Here is a 13157-nt window from a genome sequence, read left to right on the forward strand (position 1 = left end):
GCCACGAAGTATTCACATACAGAATATATATATATTGCAATTGCAATCTATTCCAACTCCTGGAGTCCTGGTCAATGAGTAGTGGGCATATAATGGTATAAAAACGAAGACTTTGATGATTCGAAATAAATTACCTAAAAATGGATACTCTGACTTTTAAGAAGGTATCTCTTTTCACACTGCAATATATAGTCATCTTGATTTATTGTTTTTATGGTTACTGTTATCTAGATTTATTTTTCTACTAACAATATATATAAATTTAATTAAAATTAGTTAGTCACTTTAACAATTATTTAATTTACTAATTATTTAATATATAATTATAACTAATTTTATAATAAAAATACACAAAATACATAAAATTAACTATTTAATAAAAAATATTTATTAGATAGTAAATACTATATTATTCTCTCTAAAATAATATGTAAATTATTCTCTCTGATATGTCATATTTTAATATTTATTTATTTTAATTTTTTAGTAGAATTTGTTGAATGAATAATTTATCTAATAAAATAAAAAATAAAAAATTGATTTCGGGTCATTAAAATTTGTTGAAAATTTAACAAAATATTTAAAAAATAATGTTATATATTACTCTTTTATTTTTTACACAAAATCTCTGATTTCTAACAAAAATTAAATAAAAACCCAGACTTTCATAAAAAAATAATTACAAACTAGCAACATTAATTTTTAAAAAATAAGATATAAAGTGTTTTAATTTCTTCTCTTTTTTTCATATAATTCAAAATCAAATTGTATAGAATAAATTTTTAAATTTAAAGATCTATTTGACACGATAAATTTTTCAAATTAAAAATTTTAACGGTGACACTAATTTGTATTTTTATTTTTAATTTATCACATTAATATTTTAGTTTAGAATTTAGTTAATATAAGAAAATTTTTAAATTAATATTTTAATAAATATATAACAAATGTATTAAGATAAATATCGAATTAGAATGTAACATATCAAAGAGGATAACTTACATATTACTTTAGAGAAGGTAGAATCGGATAACATTTACACATAAAGAGAATTCTGACTCTAATGAATTGTTTTTTAGATATTTTATTTGTTTTGTATTTAATACAAAACTATTAAACCATCATAACAGTATAAAAAAATTGTCAAGCATAGACCCAACGTTAATCTTTCTGTAGATGGAGAAAAGTAGAATGAAAAAACAATTGTTTATGAAGTCCTCTAAAAGAAGAAAATCTGTCAAAAAAAAAAAAAAGATTTTTAACTCTTTAACTAATGTCTTGTTAATGTCTAAAACAACACTCTTTATGTTTGATTATTTTTTATTAATTAACATCAGCAATATAACCGTAACAATTTCATCCAAATCATAAAAACTCACGGCAAGCATCCTTATACCTGGATTTAGTTGGACTTCGAACTGAATTTTCAGATAGGGGAGTTTATCATAGCATTTGCGTGCCAATTCACAAGAAGAATCTTTATGTTTATTCTCTGCGTTAAGCAAACAGTTATATACAGCATCAAAATAAGAACTTTTACATGTGATAGAAAATATATGGGTGTTTTCATAAATAATTCTAATAGATTTTTGTTCAAGAAAAGAAAGAAACAAATTAAGTTTTTTTAATGGATTTCATAAGAAGTACATAGGGTTAACTACCTAATAGAAAATATTTGTTAAGTAGTTAACGTTGTATATTTCTTATGTATTCTCACTATAAAATTAATTATAGCCATACATTAAATAACTAGCAAGTTAAATTAATTTCTATTTTAATGGATAGACATTAAAGTAACTAACTAACTATAATTAAATATATATTTATTGCTAATAAAAAACGATTTAGGTAAATTTTTATTTTTAAATTCTCATTGGAATTAAAATTTACATAATTTTTTACGACCAAAATATAAAAAAGAATTCTAACTCTAAGTGAATTGAAATCACAAAGTTTTCATACACATGAAAAGAATGCAGATTCCAATAAGATGTTTTTTTAAATACTTTGTTTGTTTAGTATTTAATACAAAACTACTAAATCATCATAACAATAAGGAAGGTTAGAGGGGGTTATAAGTTACAAAAAAATTGGATACTATTATTAATCAAGAGTGCCATTTATTACTATTATTACTGTTTTTGAAATTTATAATGAGGTTTTGACACGTCTACACTTTTATTATCGTCCTTTGCTCATCATATATACAAAGGTTGGAATAACTAAAAAGGATTTCCGTTCCTTTAGATTTCAAGCTACCTGAATGACTCATCTATTTTTTCGAAATATTATTCATACAACTTGGAATAAAGGAGTCCCTCATGTTGTTAGGAGTTTGTAGAGATTTAGAGGGATGCGCTTACTTTTAATAAAGAAACTTTTGGACATCTTTTTGTTAAAAAGGAATTTTGATTTTCTAAATTTTGAATTTTACTTTAGAAAGTAAAGTATGATCTATCACAATTTACTTCACAGGTGAGATCAAAAGAAAATATGAGAGAGAAAGTATTCAATGGTGAGAGATCTCACTTTATCCTCTAAAGTAAAAATCTAAAATTTAGAGGATTCAAATTCGTTAAAAAGAGGGAGTTTGAGAGACAGTTGAATGATGTTCAAATTTCTCTCGAGAGTGAAAAAGATCCGGAGTTGAGGGTAAAAGAGCAAAGTATTCATGAGGAATTAAATTATATTCTTCCTTATGTGGTATCAAAAATCTAGAGAGCAGTGAGCTCGATGTGGTGACAAAAATACTAAGTTTTTTCACCTGCAGACACTTATTAGGCGAAAGAGGAATAAGATCCATGAGTTGTTGTTAGATGATGGAACCTGGGCCATTAAACGCACGTGTTTGAGCAGGAAACAAATTCTTTCCTTCAAAAACTATTTTCTACAAGGGAGAATATTGATCTGAATGCTATGGGATATTTCTCCTGCACCTCTCTTAGCAATGAGGTCTGTTAATAATTTGTTGAACCGGTGACGTTAGAAGAGGTGAACAGAATTATAATGACCATAAATTTTTTCAAAATTTCGGGACCAGATGATTTTCAAGCTCAGTTTTATAAAAAATTTTGGAACTCTTTTAGTTATGATGTGTGGGGGATAGTCAAGAGAGCCTTTGAGGGTAAGATTTTAAATTCCACTAATTTTGAGACCTTCATTGTTCTGACTCCTAAAGTGGAAGCTCCTTCTTCGTTAAGAGATTTCCGTCCCATTAGTTTATGTCATGTTCTTTATAAAATTATTACAAAAGTGCTGGTGAACAGAGTTAGACCGTTTCTTTCGGAGATCATTGGCCCACTCCAGGGTTGTTTTATCCTGAGAAGAGAAACTACGGAGAACATCATTGTTGCACAGAAAATTATGCATGTCATGAGGAACACTAAGTCTAGAAAAGGGACTATGACTTTCAAGATCAATTTAGAGAAAACTTATGACAGAGTGGATTGGAGATTCCTTGATTTGTTGGTCAGATTTGGTTTTTCGAGAGAAACTATTTAATCTTATTATGGCCTATGTGACGTCATCTTCTTTGGCTATCTTGTGGAATGGTGAGAGACTTCAAAATTTCAACTCGAAGAGAGATTTAAGGTAAGGGGATCTCATGTTCCCATATTTTTATGTGTTTTGTATGGAGACTCTTACTTATTTTATTATTCATCAAATTTCTCAAGGATTGTAGATACCTGTATTGGTCTCTAGACATGACCTTAAAATCTCTCATTTGATGTTTGGCAACGATCTCCTATTTTTCTGTAAAGCTACAAAAGTTCAGATAGGGAAGGTTATGCTGACTATGAAGTTATTTTCTAAAGCATCAGGATTGAAGGTGAACCTTAATAAATCTAAGGCTCAATGCTCAAAGAATATTTATGAGAAAAGGAAAGATGTGCTCTCGGGAGTTTCTACTATCCGCTTTTGTCAGGACTTGGAAAGATATCTAGGAGTGAATATTGGGTATGAAAGATCTTCCAAAAAGACGGCTCAAGATGTTATTGAAAAGATTCAGAAGAAGCTTACTAGTTGGAAGGAGTATTTATTGAATAAGGTAGGAAGACTTTGTTTAGTTAAATTGGTAATGGCTTCTATTATAGTTTACAACATGCAGATTGCTCTTCTTTCGAAGTATGCTTGTAAAAGATAAATTCTTTTATGAGACAGTTTTTATAGAGAACTCTTATTTCGAAGTATGCTTGTAAAAAGATAGATTCTTTATGAGACATTTTTATAGAGAGGCCAAACTAATGAAAAATGATTGTCATTGGTTAAATGGGATGTTGCTATAACTCCTAAAAAGGCGGATGGTTTGGGTGTTAGGAATACCTACTCAGCTAACATGGCACTTCTTGACAAATTAGTTTGGGATCGCTTCAATAATAGAGACAAATTATGAGTTCAGGTTATGATGCATAAATATTTTCAGAATTCAACTTTTTTTTTGGCAAAAACAACAATAAGATCGCTTTAACCATTTGGAAGAATATTCTCAAAGCATTTTATGCTCTCAAGGATGGGTCAGATGGATGTAGGGGATGTACAACAATCTGTGTGGTATGATGAGTGGACTATTTGGAAGGCTTTATGATCTTGTTCCCTATATTCACATATCTGAGTCTGATTTTGTAGTGGCAGATTTATGACATAATAGATTTTAGGAGGTGGAGAGACTTGCATCGACAATTTCTCTTGAAGTCAAGTATTTCATTCACTGCCTGTACTATTTGACTTTGGCTGACATAGAACTGGGGTGGAGTTAGTGGCCTACAAGGATAAAAGGGTATAGTGTAAAAAGGAGTTATCATTAGTTGTAAAAGAATAAATTGAATTGAAATGAAAATAGTAACTAAATCTGGCTTTGGCAGTTGAATCTTCTAGAAAAGATCAAATTAACTGTGTGGTTTGGGGTTTATAACGCTCTCCCAATGGAGGTTTTTCACTTCAGGCGACATCCAGGTAGTTCAGTTATGTACCAGAGATGCAATGCGGCTCCAGAGACAATAGAACATTGCCTTAGAAATTATGTATATTCCAGAGTTATTTGGCAGATGCTAGAACCTCAGATTATTGATTCGATTGAAGGCTTCTCTATGAAAGCTTGGTTTCAGAAGGTCATATCTAGTAAGAAAGCTCTTTTAGGGGCCGGAGTGTGGTAGTTGTGGAGGTATATGTGCAATGACATTTTCAATGCTAAAAATCATTGGACAGATCACAAGGTGGTTGCTCTCATCAGAAGCACGGTCATGGATCTAAGGTTATATGTGAACATGTTTACTTTTTTAGTACCTTTAGGAATCGTTTATCCTGAGAATCTCCTGTAAGTAATAGTTTTAAAGTTAATTGTGATGCTAGTTTGTTTACTGATTTGAGCTTGACTGGATTTGGTTGTCTTATTAGAAATTCTAATGGGAGTTGGATTGCAAGTTGTTATGGTAGCTCTCCTTCCTGGTCCATCATCCGATGTAAATTTTTTTTTGCAGTTTGGAGGGGCCTTATTTTAGCTTGAAATTGTGGATTGAGAGACATAGTGTGTGAAATAGATTGTCTGGACATTCTTTATCTTTTGCATGATTCTCTTGGTGGGTGTAAATCTGAAGTTGTTAATTTAGTTAACAAGATTCAGGAGTTGTTATCAAGACTCTGGTACGTGATTTGATTGGATATGTAGAGAAGCAAATAAAACTACGGATGGATGGCTATATACGGAGTTAGAAATAATCTCAATCATGTTATTTGGTTTGAACCTTGTGAAGTTCTCCAACAAATCATTATGTCTGATTTAGGATATGTGTTTTGCTCTATGTTTTTGTTTGTTGTTTAGACAAAAAAAACATCATACCAACATATAAAAAATTTGTGAAGCATGGAATGTCAAAAAAGTGTGACAGTAACCTCTACTAGATTTTACGCTATTTTTTTGTGGATGGAGAAAAATAAAATGAAAAATAATCATTCACGAAGTCTTTTAAAAAAAAATTGGCAAAAAATTTTTCAACTTTTCTATTAGTGTCTTGCTAATGTCTAAAACAAGACCTTTATGTTTGGCCTAAATCTTAAAAACTTGGAAGAACAAACATCTTTATACAGATTTAGTTGGACTTCCAACTAAATTTTCAGAATACTTCAACATGTAGTCTAAGATAGGGTTTACCATAACATTTGTATACCAATTCACATGAAGAATTTTCATGTCTATTATAAGCATTTGCAAAATAGGATAACTTTTCTGGCAAAGGATTCGACACTTCCATAACATTTAGGCTATTAAATAGTTTTAATAACTAAACATATTTTTTAATTTTTTTAATAATTGTTAAATAGTCTTTATTTAATTTTAATTATAAATTATTTTTTTATATATTATTTAATTATAAAATTTATTCTCTAGTTTATAAATTATTATTTTATTATTAATCTATCATATTCATTAACAATTAGAAATAAAAATAACAACAAAATAAATATTCTATTAATCGTGGTCTTCATAAATATTTTGGCAATACAAATCAATGATTTTTTTATATCTAATCCATTACATCCATAAAAGCTAGAAAAATCGTGTTTGTTAATAATTCAAACGATTGGAAGTACAGCCAATCGAGTGAATTTCGCACCACAATATGAGTTTTTCCAAAATTCAATCGATTAAAAGTGTAACACAATCGAGTGAAAGTGTTACACAATCAATTGAATTGCGCCATATAAAAATGTTTGAAGTAGTTTCGGTTGTTATTTTTTATTTTATTTTTCCAATTCTTTTATTAAGAATTTTCATAGATGAGTCTTTTGATAATTTGGATTAACACATAGTTTGGATTGAGGAAATTTGAAGGGAAAGAAAATAGAAAGAGAAAAAATGAATGAAAAAGTAAATTTTTTGTTGTTTGGATGAGAAGAGAAAATAGAAAGGAAAGAAAAAAAAAAGTGTGAGGCCCACTAATTTATTTTCTCCCCATAAATGAGAAGAAAATGAAGAGAAATATGGCAATATGAATAAAATTACACATGTACCCCTTATTATTAATAAATTATAATTTATATGTAATATAGATAAGGGTATTAATGTAATTTTATACTATTATGATTTTCTTTCTTTTTACTTTTCTTTTCATCCAAACAAAAGAAATTTTTTTTTCTATTTTCTTTTCATATATTTTTTCTTAATCCAAACAATAAACAAATAATTTTACTTTTCTTTCTATTTTCTTTCCTCTCATTTTCTTTTTTCTTATTTTCTTTTCTTCCATTTTCTTTTGTTTGATGAGGTGAAAATAGAAAGAAAGAAATGAGATGGAAAGAAATTGAAAGGAAAATAGCTATTTTCCTTTATTTGGTTGAATGAAAAAGTTAAAGAGAAATAAATAGTATAAAAAATAGGTGGGATCCACTGAAAATATTTTCCCTCCAATAATGGATGAAAAATGAAAGAAAAATATATTTAGTATCAATATTCTAATATTATTCTCTATTTTTTAATATATTTTAAAATATCTAAAGATAAAATTGTCTTTTTATAACATTATATACTATTTTCTTCTTCCTCATTTTCCTTTCATCCAAACAAAATTTCACTCAATTTCTTTTCTTTTTCTTCTTTTCTTTCTATTTCTTTCCTTTCTATTTCTTTTCTTCTAATCAAACAAAGTCTAAGTATTTTTCACTTCTTTAACTTAATGAAACAGGTCTATCCAATTAGGCAATTACTATTCAAACACACTATCCTAATTATTTTTTTGATAAAAACTCTGGATTTAAGGATGAGCAGAACATTACTGTAGAAAACTCATAGATATGATAAGCTCATAAGTAATTTTTTGATAGCTCGGGTGCTTGGTAGATCTACAAGGCGGAAGATGGAGCAAGGGAATGAAGAGATCTGGACCTGGGGTGTGAGTTGTTGGAGTGGTGCGTTCGGCCGATGCGTCGGCGTGTCAGTAGGTGTGGCCACCTGCAAGGACACTCCGATACTAAAGTCAGGGTCCGTACAAAAAGGCGGCTAATTAATGTTAAAAAGGTGATGTACCATTGGGAGGGGTAGGTCCCTCCCCATTTATACTATGTACTCGGGTGGATCCCTGATAATCAGGTCCATCCTTCTGAAAGCTTCTGCTAACTGTCCAGGTTCCTTGTGGAATGGGAGGTGACGTGTGAGTCACCTCCTGTATTGAGTCAGCGGACCCATTGGGTCAGTAAATCGTAACCGGACCTGACTTTTTAGTGGACTGGACCGAAATAGTAATAATTAGTTCTATAGATGAATTTTTATTTTTATTTTCATTTGATCTCACATATGTTTTGTTATTTTATAGTTAGATTTATTTGTACTATTTGGTAGATTTTTTTCTTTTCTTTTTTATTTGAAAAGTCCACCTTGTGGCTGTGCTCCCAATCTCAACCACAGGCAAAGCAGCAAAATGCGTGAATAAGAATGGAAATGGATCCTCTCCATTTTTTATTGGAAAGAATAAAGTGTGATCTCTCACTTTTAATTCTGTAAGTGAAACTAGAAATTAATAAGAGAGAACAATGAATGATAAGATCAAACACTAGATACTATCCTGTTTCTTTTCCATTGGAGAGGATCCACTCCCAAATAAAAAGTGCCCCACTCCAAAGAAAAGATTTTTTTCTGTTGAACTGTGTCAATATAGAAAATACATTTTGGTTGACTATAATTTTCACCATTCTTAAAATAATCAATATTAAGAGATATACAAATTAAATTTTTGAAAAAGATTTTGGCTACTTAATAAAAAAATTTTGTAATTGATTTTTTTTCTTACGAATTATTTTATGTTTTATGAATGAATTTCTCTTCATTTTATTTGTGTAAAAATAATTTTCTTTTCCATTCATTATAGATAAAAAAGATGATTTTCTTTTGTTGGATGCTGGTAAATTCATAATGCAGCACAGTGTAAAATTCAATCGATTGTGTAACATTGCAAATTCAATCGACTGAATCTTGAAAAAAAAATCATATTAGCGTACAAAATTTAATTTATTGATAAAAAAATCATATTGTATTGCGTAATTCAATCGATTATGTAATATTTCTAATAGATTGAATTTTGAAAAAAATTTATATTACCGTGCGAAATTCAATCGATTGTATTACTTCCAATCGATCGAATTTTAGAAAAACTCATATTGTGGTACGAAATTCACTCGATTGATTGTTCCAATCGTTTGAATTTTTTTTTGGTGTCTCCAATAGTTTGAATTACCAACAAATATGAATTTCTTAACTTTTATGGATGTAAGGACAGAGATAAAAAACTCATTGATTGACATTGTCAAAATATTTATGAAAGTCATGATTAATGAAATATTTATTTTATTATTATTTTTGTTTCTAATTATTAATGAATATGATAGATGAATAATGAAATAATAATTTATAAAATAGAGGATAAATTTTATAATTAAATAATATATAAAAAATTAATTTATAATTAAAATTAAATAAGGACTATTTGACCATTAATAAAAAATTTTAAAAATATATTTTATTATTAGAAGTTAGAACTATTTAATAATCCAAAATTTATGTGACCACAAATCTTTGCTAACTTTTCTATGTAAAAAAATATATGAACGTTTTCGCAAATAATTTCATATAGAATTTTGTTATAAAAAAAACAATTTAAATTTTTTTAATAGATTTTATAAAGCTTACATGAGATTAACCATTTAACAAATATTTTTTTTCAATTTTCTGTTACTTAGATTATTTTTTATTAATAAACATATAAACTCAATTGTAATTAATTAGTCAATTTAGTATATCTTATAAATTAATTTTGTTTGTTAGTTATTTAATATATGGTTATAATTAATTTTGTAATAAGAGTATATAAGGTTAATCACCTAACAAACACTTTTTTAGGTTTTTATCTTAAAATTATTCAAAAAATGAAAAGAGCCCACTTTCTCCCTTTCTCAACTTTTATTCTTCTTCTCCATCTTTTAATTCATTAAATCATCAATATCACATTTTTAATAGTTAAAGATTTGAGATTTTATTGAATTTTAAATACAAGACAAATTTTAAAGTTAATTTATACTGCTCTTAACTATTTAATCAATTATTTGCATATAATATATATTAAAGTATAAACTAAATATTAAAAAATATAAAATAATATATATTATAATTAATTTAATTATTATTTTTTATATACACATATTATTTTTTTATAATAATATAAGATTATAAACTTAACTTTAGAAGCAAACATCAATTCAAATAGACAAATAAAATGTTATGTATGTACACATATAAAATTAATTATTATATATTTGTGTATAAATAAATATATTATTTGACTAATTTTTAATATATATTTTATATAAATAATTAATTTAATAATATTTTTTTGTATAGTTGCTATCAAATGCTACGAGTAGACCTGTCCCACAATTTATGAAGATGAAGTCAAATATAGTTTCTTTCTACACTTCAACAAGACAAATTAAAATATTGCTGCATTTTATTCATGAGAAACAATATTTGTATTTTTTTATATTTTTATGATATAAAAATTAATTTTTATATTTTTCACTCTTTATCAACTATTTTTAATGCTAAAAATAAAAGTACAAAAACAATAATAAGAATGATCTTGTACATTACATTACGCTTTATATATTATTAGTGTGTTAATATGCACTAATATACTTATTAATTCAACTTTTTTTTTTAATAAATATGAATAAGAATAACAATTTTAGGATTAGATAAAATAGTAATGATGTTATATTATCATAAAAGTTTATGAGTTTAATTATTTAAATTAACAAAATATTCCTTTATTTAAACAATATATAATTATTAATTAATTAATTAAAGATATTTAAATGTATAATAAAAGATATTTTTTTAAAAAAAGTTGTATATCAATTTTCCCCCAATTCAATGTTCATTTTATCTATGGTATAGATTATTCAAACGCTGACTTTATATAGCAGCTAGTATTGAGCTATACACATGAAAACTATGCAAGTCCACGCTACCACTTAAAAGTTGCAATGAAAGCCATATTTTGTGTCATCAATTATGCTAGATTAATAGTAAAATTAATTATTAAAAATAAATTCAAATATACATATATTTATATAAAAATATATAATAATTAATTTTAGTGATTAATTTTAATATATAAAAAATATTTGTGTTATCTCATTAATTGTTTAATGCTTTAGTGCTTTACGTTTGTCTAACTTTCGGTGAATTTAGTGGTACTGGATGGTAATAGAGAAAAAAATAAAAAATAATTTTTTTAATTTTATAATATTAAAAAATAGTGATATACAATTTTAATGTATCTTATTTAAATTTAAAATTTAAAATTTAATTATTATTTTATTTTTTATAAGTAAACTATTATATTTAAAATAAAAAAATTATGATACAAAGTTCATATAAATAAAATTAAAACATATTACCATTCACCACTCCAACCACTCATACATATATAAGTAATGACATTATAATATAAAACATGATAAAGATTTTAAGTCAATTATTTTTCTATTAATTATCACTTTCACTGGTTTTTTTTTTCATCAACAGAATAATATAAAATAAACAATAAGAATAAAAGTTTCAAGTAATTCTTAATTTTAATACTTTTATTTAAAAAAATCATTAATAAATTATTTTCTTATAAAATATATTTTTAGAAGAGTACTAGAAGGCCAGCAGATTTTGTAATTTGTAGCTATCAATAGTATTTTTAATAATGTAAGATTTTATCTAATAATAAAAAATTACTCATTTATTTTTTGCTGACTAAGTACGGGTCAAATTTTGATAAAAATGTTAACTCCCTAAACTTTCTCATATTTTTATTTCACTATTTGATTTCGTCTCAATATTTTTATAAATTTTGTATTACATTATCAATTATCAAATATTTAAAACATACCGCATAAGTTTTTATATATTACTTTTCTTGATTTAAAAAATTTTAGAATAAATAATCATTTGTATTCATAAAAGATGAAAACGCTGATATATGTATCTACATTAAATTAAAACTAAACTTATATCCACGCAAAATGCTCTTCGTGTGACAAAAGAACTTTATTTTTAAAGGATTAGAATGTCATATAAGATACTTTTGTCATACAAAAGATATCTTATATAATTACAAATTTAATTTCAATCTAGTATAAATACATATATAAATATTTTTATCTTTTATAGATACAAATAGTTATTTATTCAAAAATCTTATAAACATAAATACACAAAAAAAATCTTACCAACATAAAGATTAAATTTCAATCTTTCTATATGTTACATGACATTACTTTATCTAATAAAAAAATATTTTTTATTTATTTTATCAATTATTAAAATAAACTGAATCCACCAAAACATCACAAGGTGAAGAAATTAAGAAATTATGCAAAATGAAATCGAATTTAATAAAATAACTTGTTGAGATTAGACTATTGTCACCCCTTTTACAATGACAGTTTCTTATTTTTATATTCGTTTTATTATTTATTTTTACAATCAGTTAAATACAATTTTGTCAATATATAATTAGTGAAATATATATTATTATAGATAAAAATTTTAAATTTTGAATTTTTCATAAATGTATTCCATAAAAATGAGAAAATATTTGAAGTTATCCACCCACAAATCCATGTGTAGATGTGGATAAAAACAACGCGAGTAATATGGACATCATAAAAGGATTAATTTCTGACTATGTACATGTTTGTTAGAAAATGAAGGAAGACGTAAAAAGAGAAAATAAATCCAAAAAATATGGTGTGAAACAGTAAAAATTAAAAAGTCAATACATGCGGATATTGCTAAAGAAAAAAAAAACAAAAAATAAAAAACTCAATCCTAAATTTATTCATCTGATCCAATCCTATCCAAATATCTACCTAACTAACTAATTAAGAAACTAACTATTTTAACCCTAATTTAACTCTTTACATTATATATATATATATATGTAATATTTTGTATTTTAGAAAAAAATTATACAAAATTTAGATTATATTTTAATTTTTTTTATTAAATTAAATTTATTTTTTTTGTTTCTCACGATATCTTCCAGTCTGACAGGCAAAGATTAATCCATTACGGATCGGAACTTCATTTAAGGGTCTGTTGCTGCTGCTGGTCAACC

This window comes from Arachis hypogaea, chromosome 10, assembly GCF_003086295.3.
Source record: "Arachis hypogaea cultivar Tifrunner chromosome 10, arahy.Tifrunner.gnm2.J5K5, whole genome shotgun sequence".
Taxonomy (NCBI): domain Eukaryota; kingdom Viridiplantae; phylum Streptophyta; class Magnoliopsida; order Fabales; family Fabaceae; genus Arachis; species Arachis hypogaea.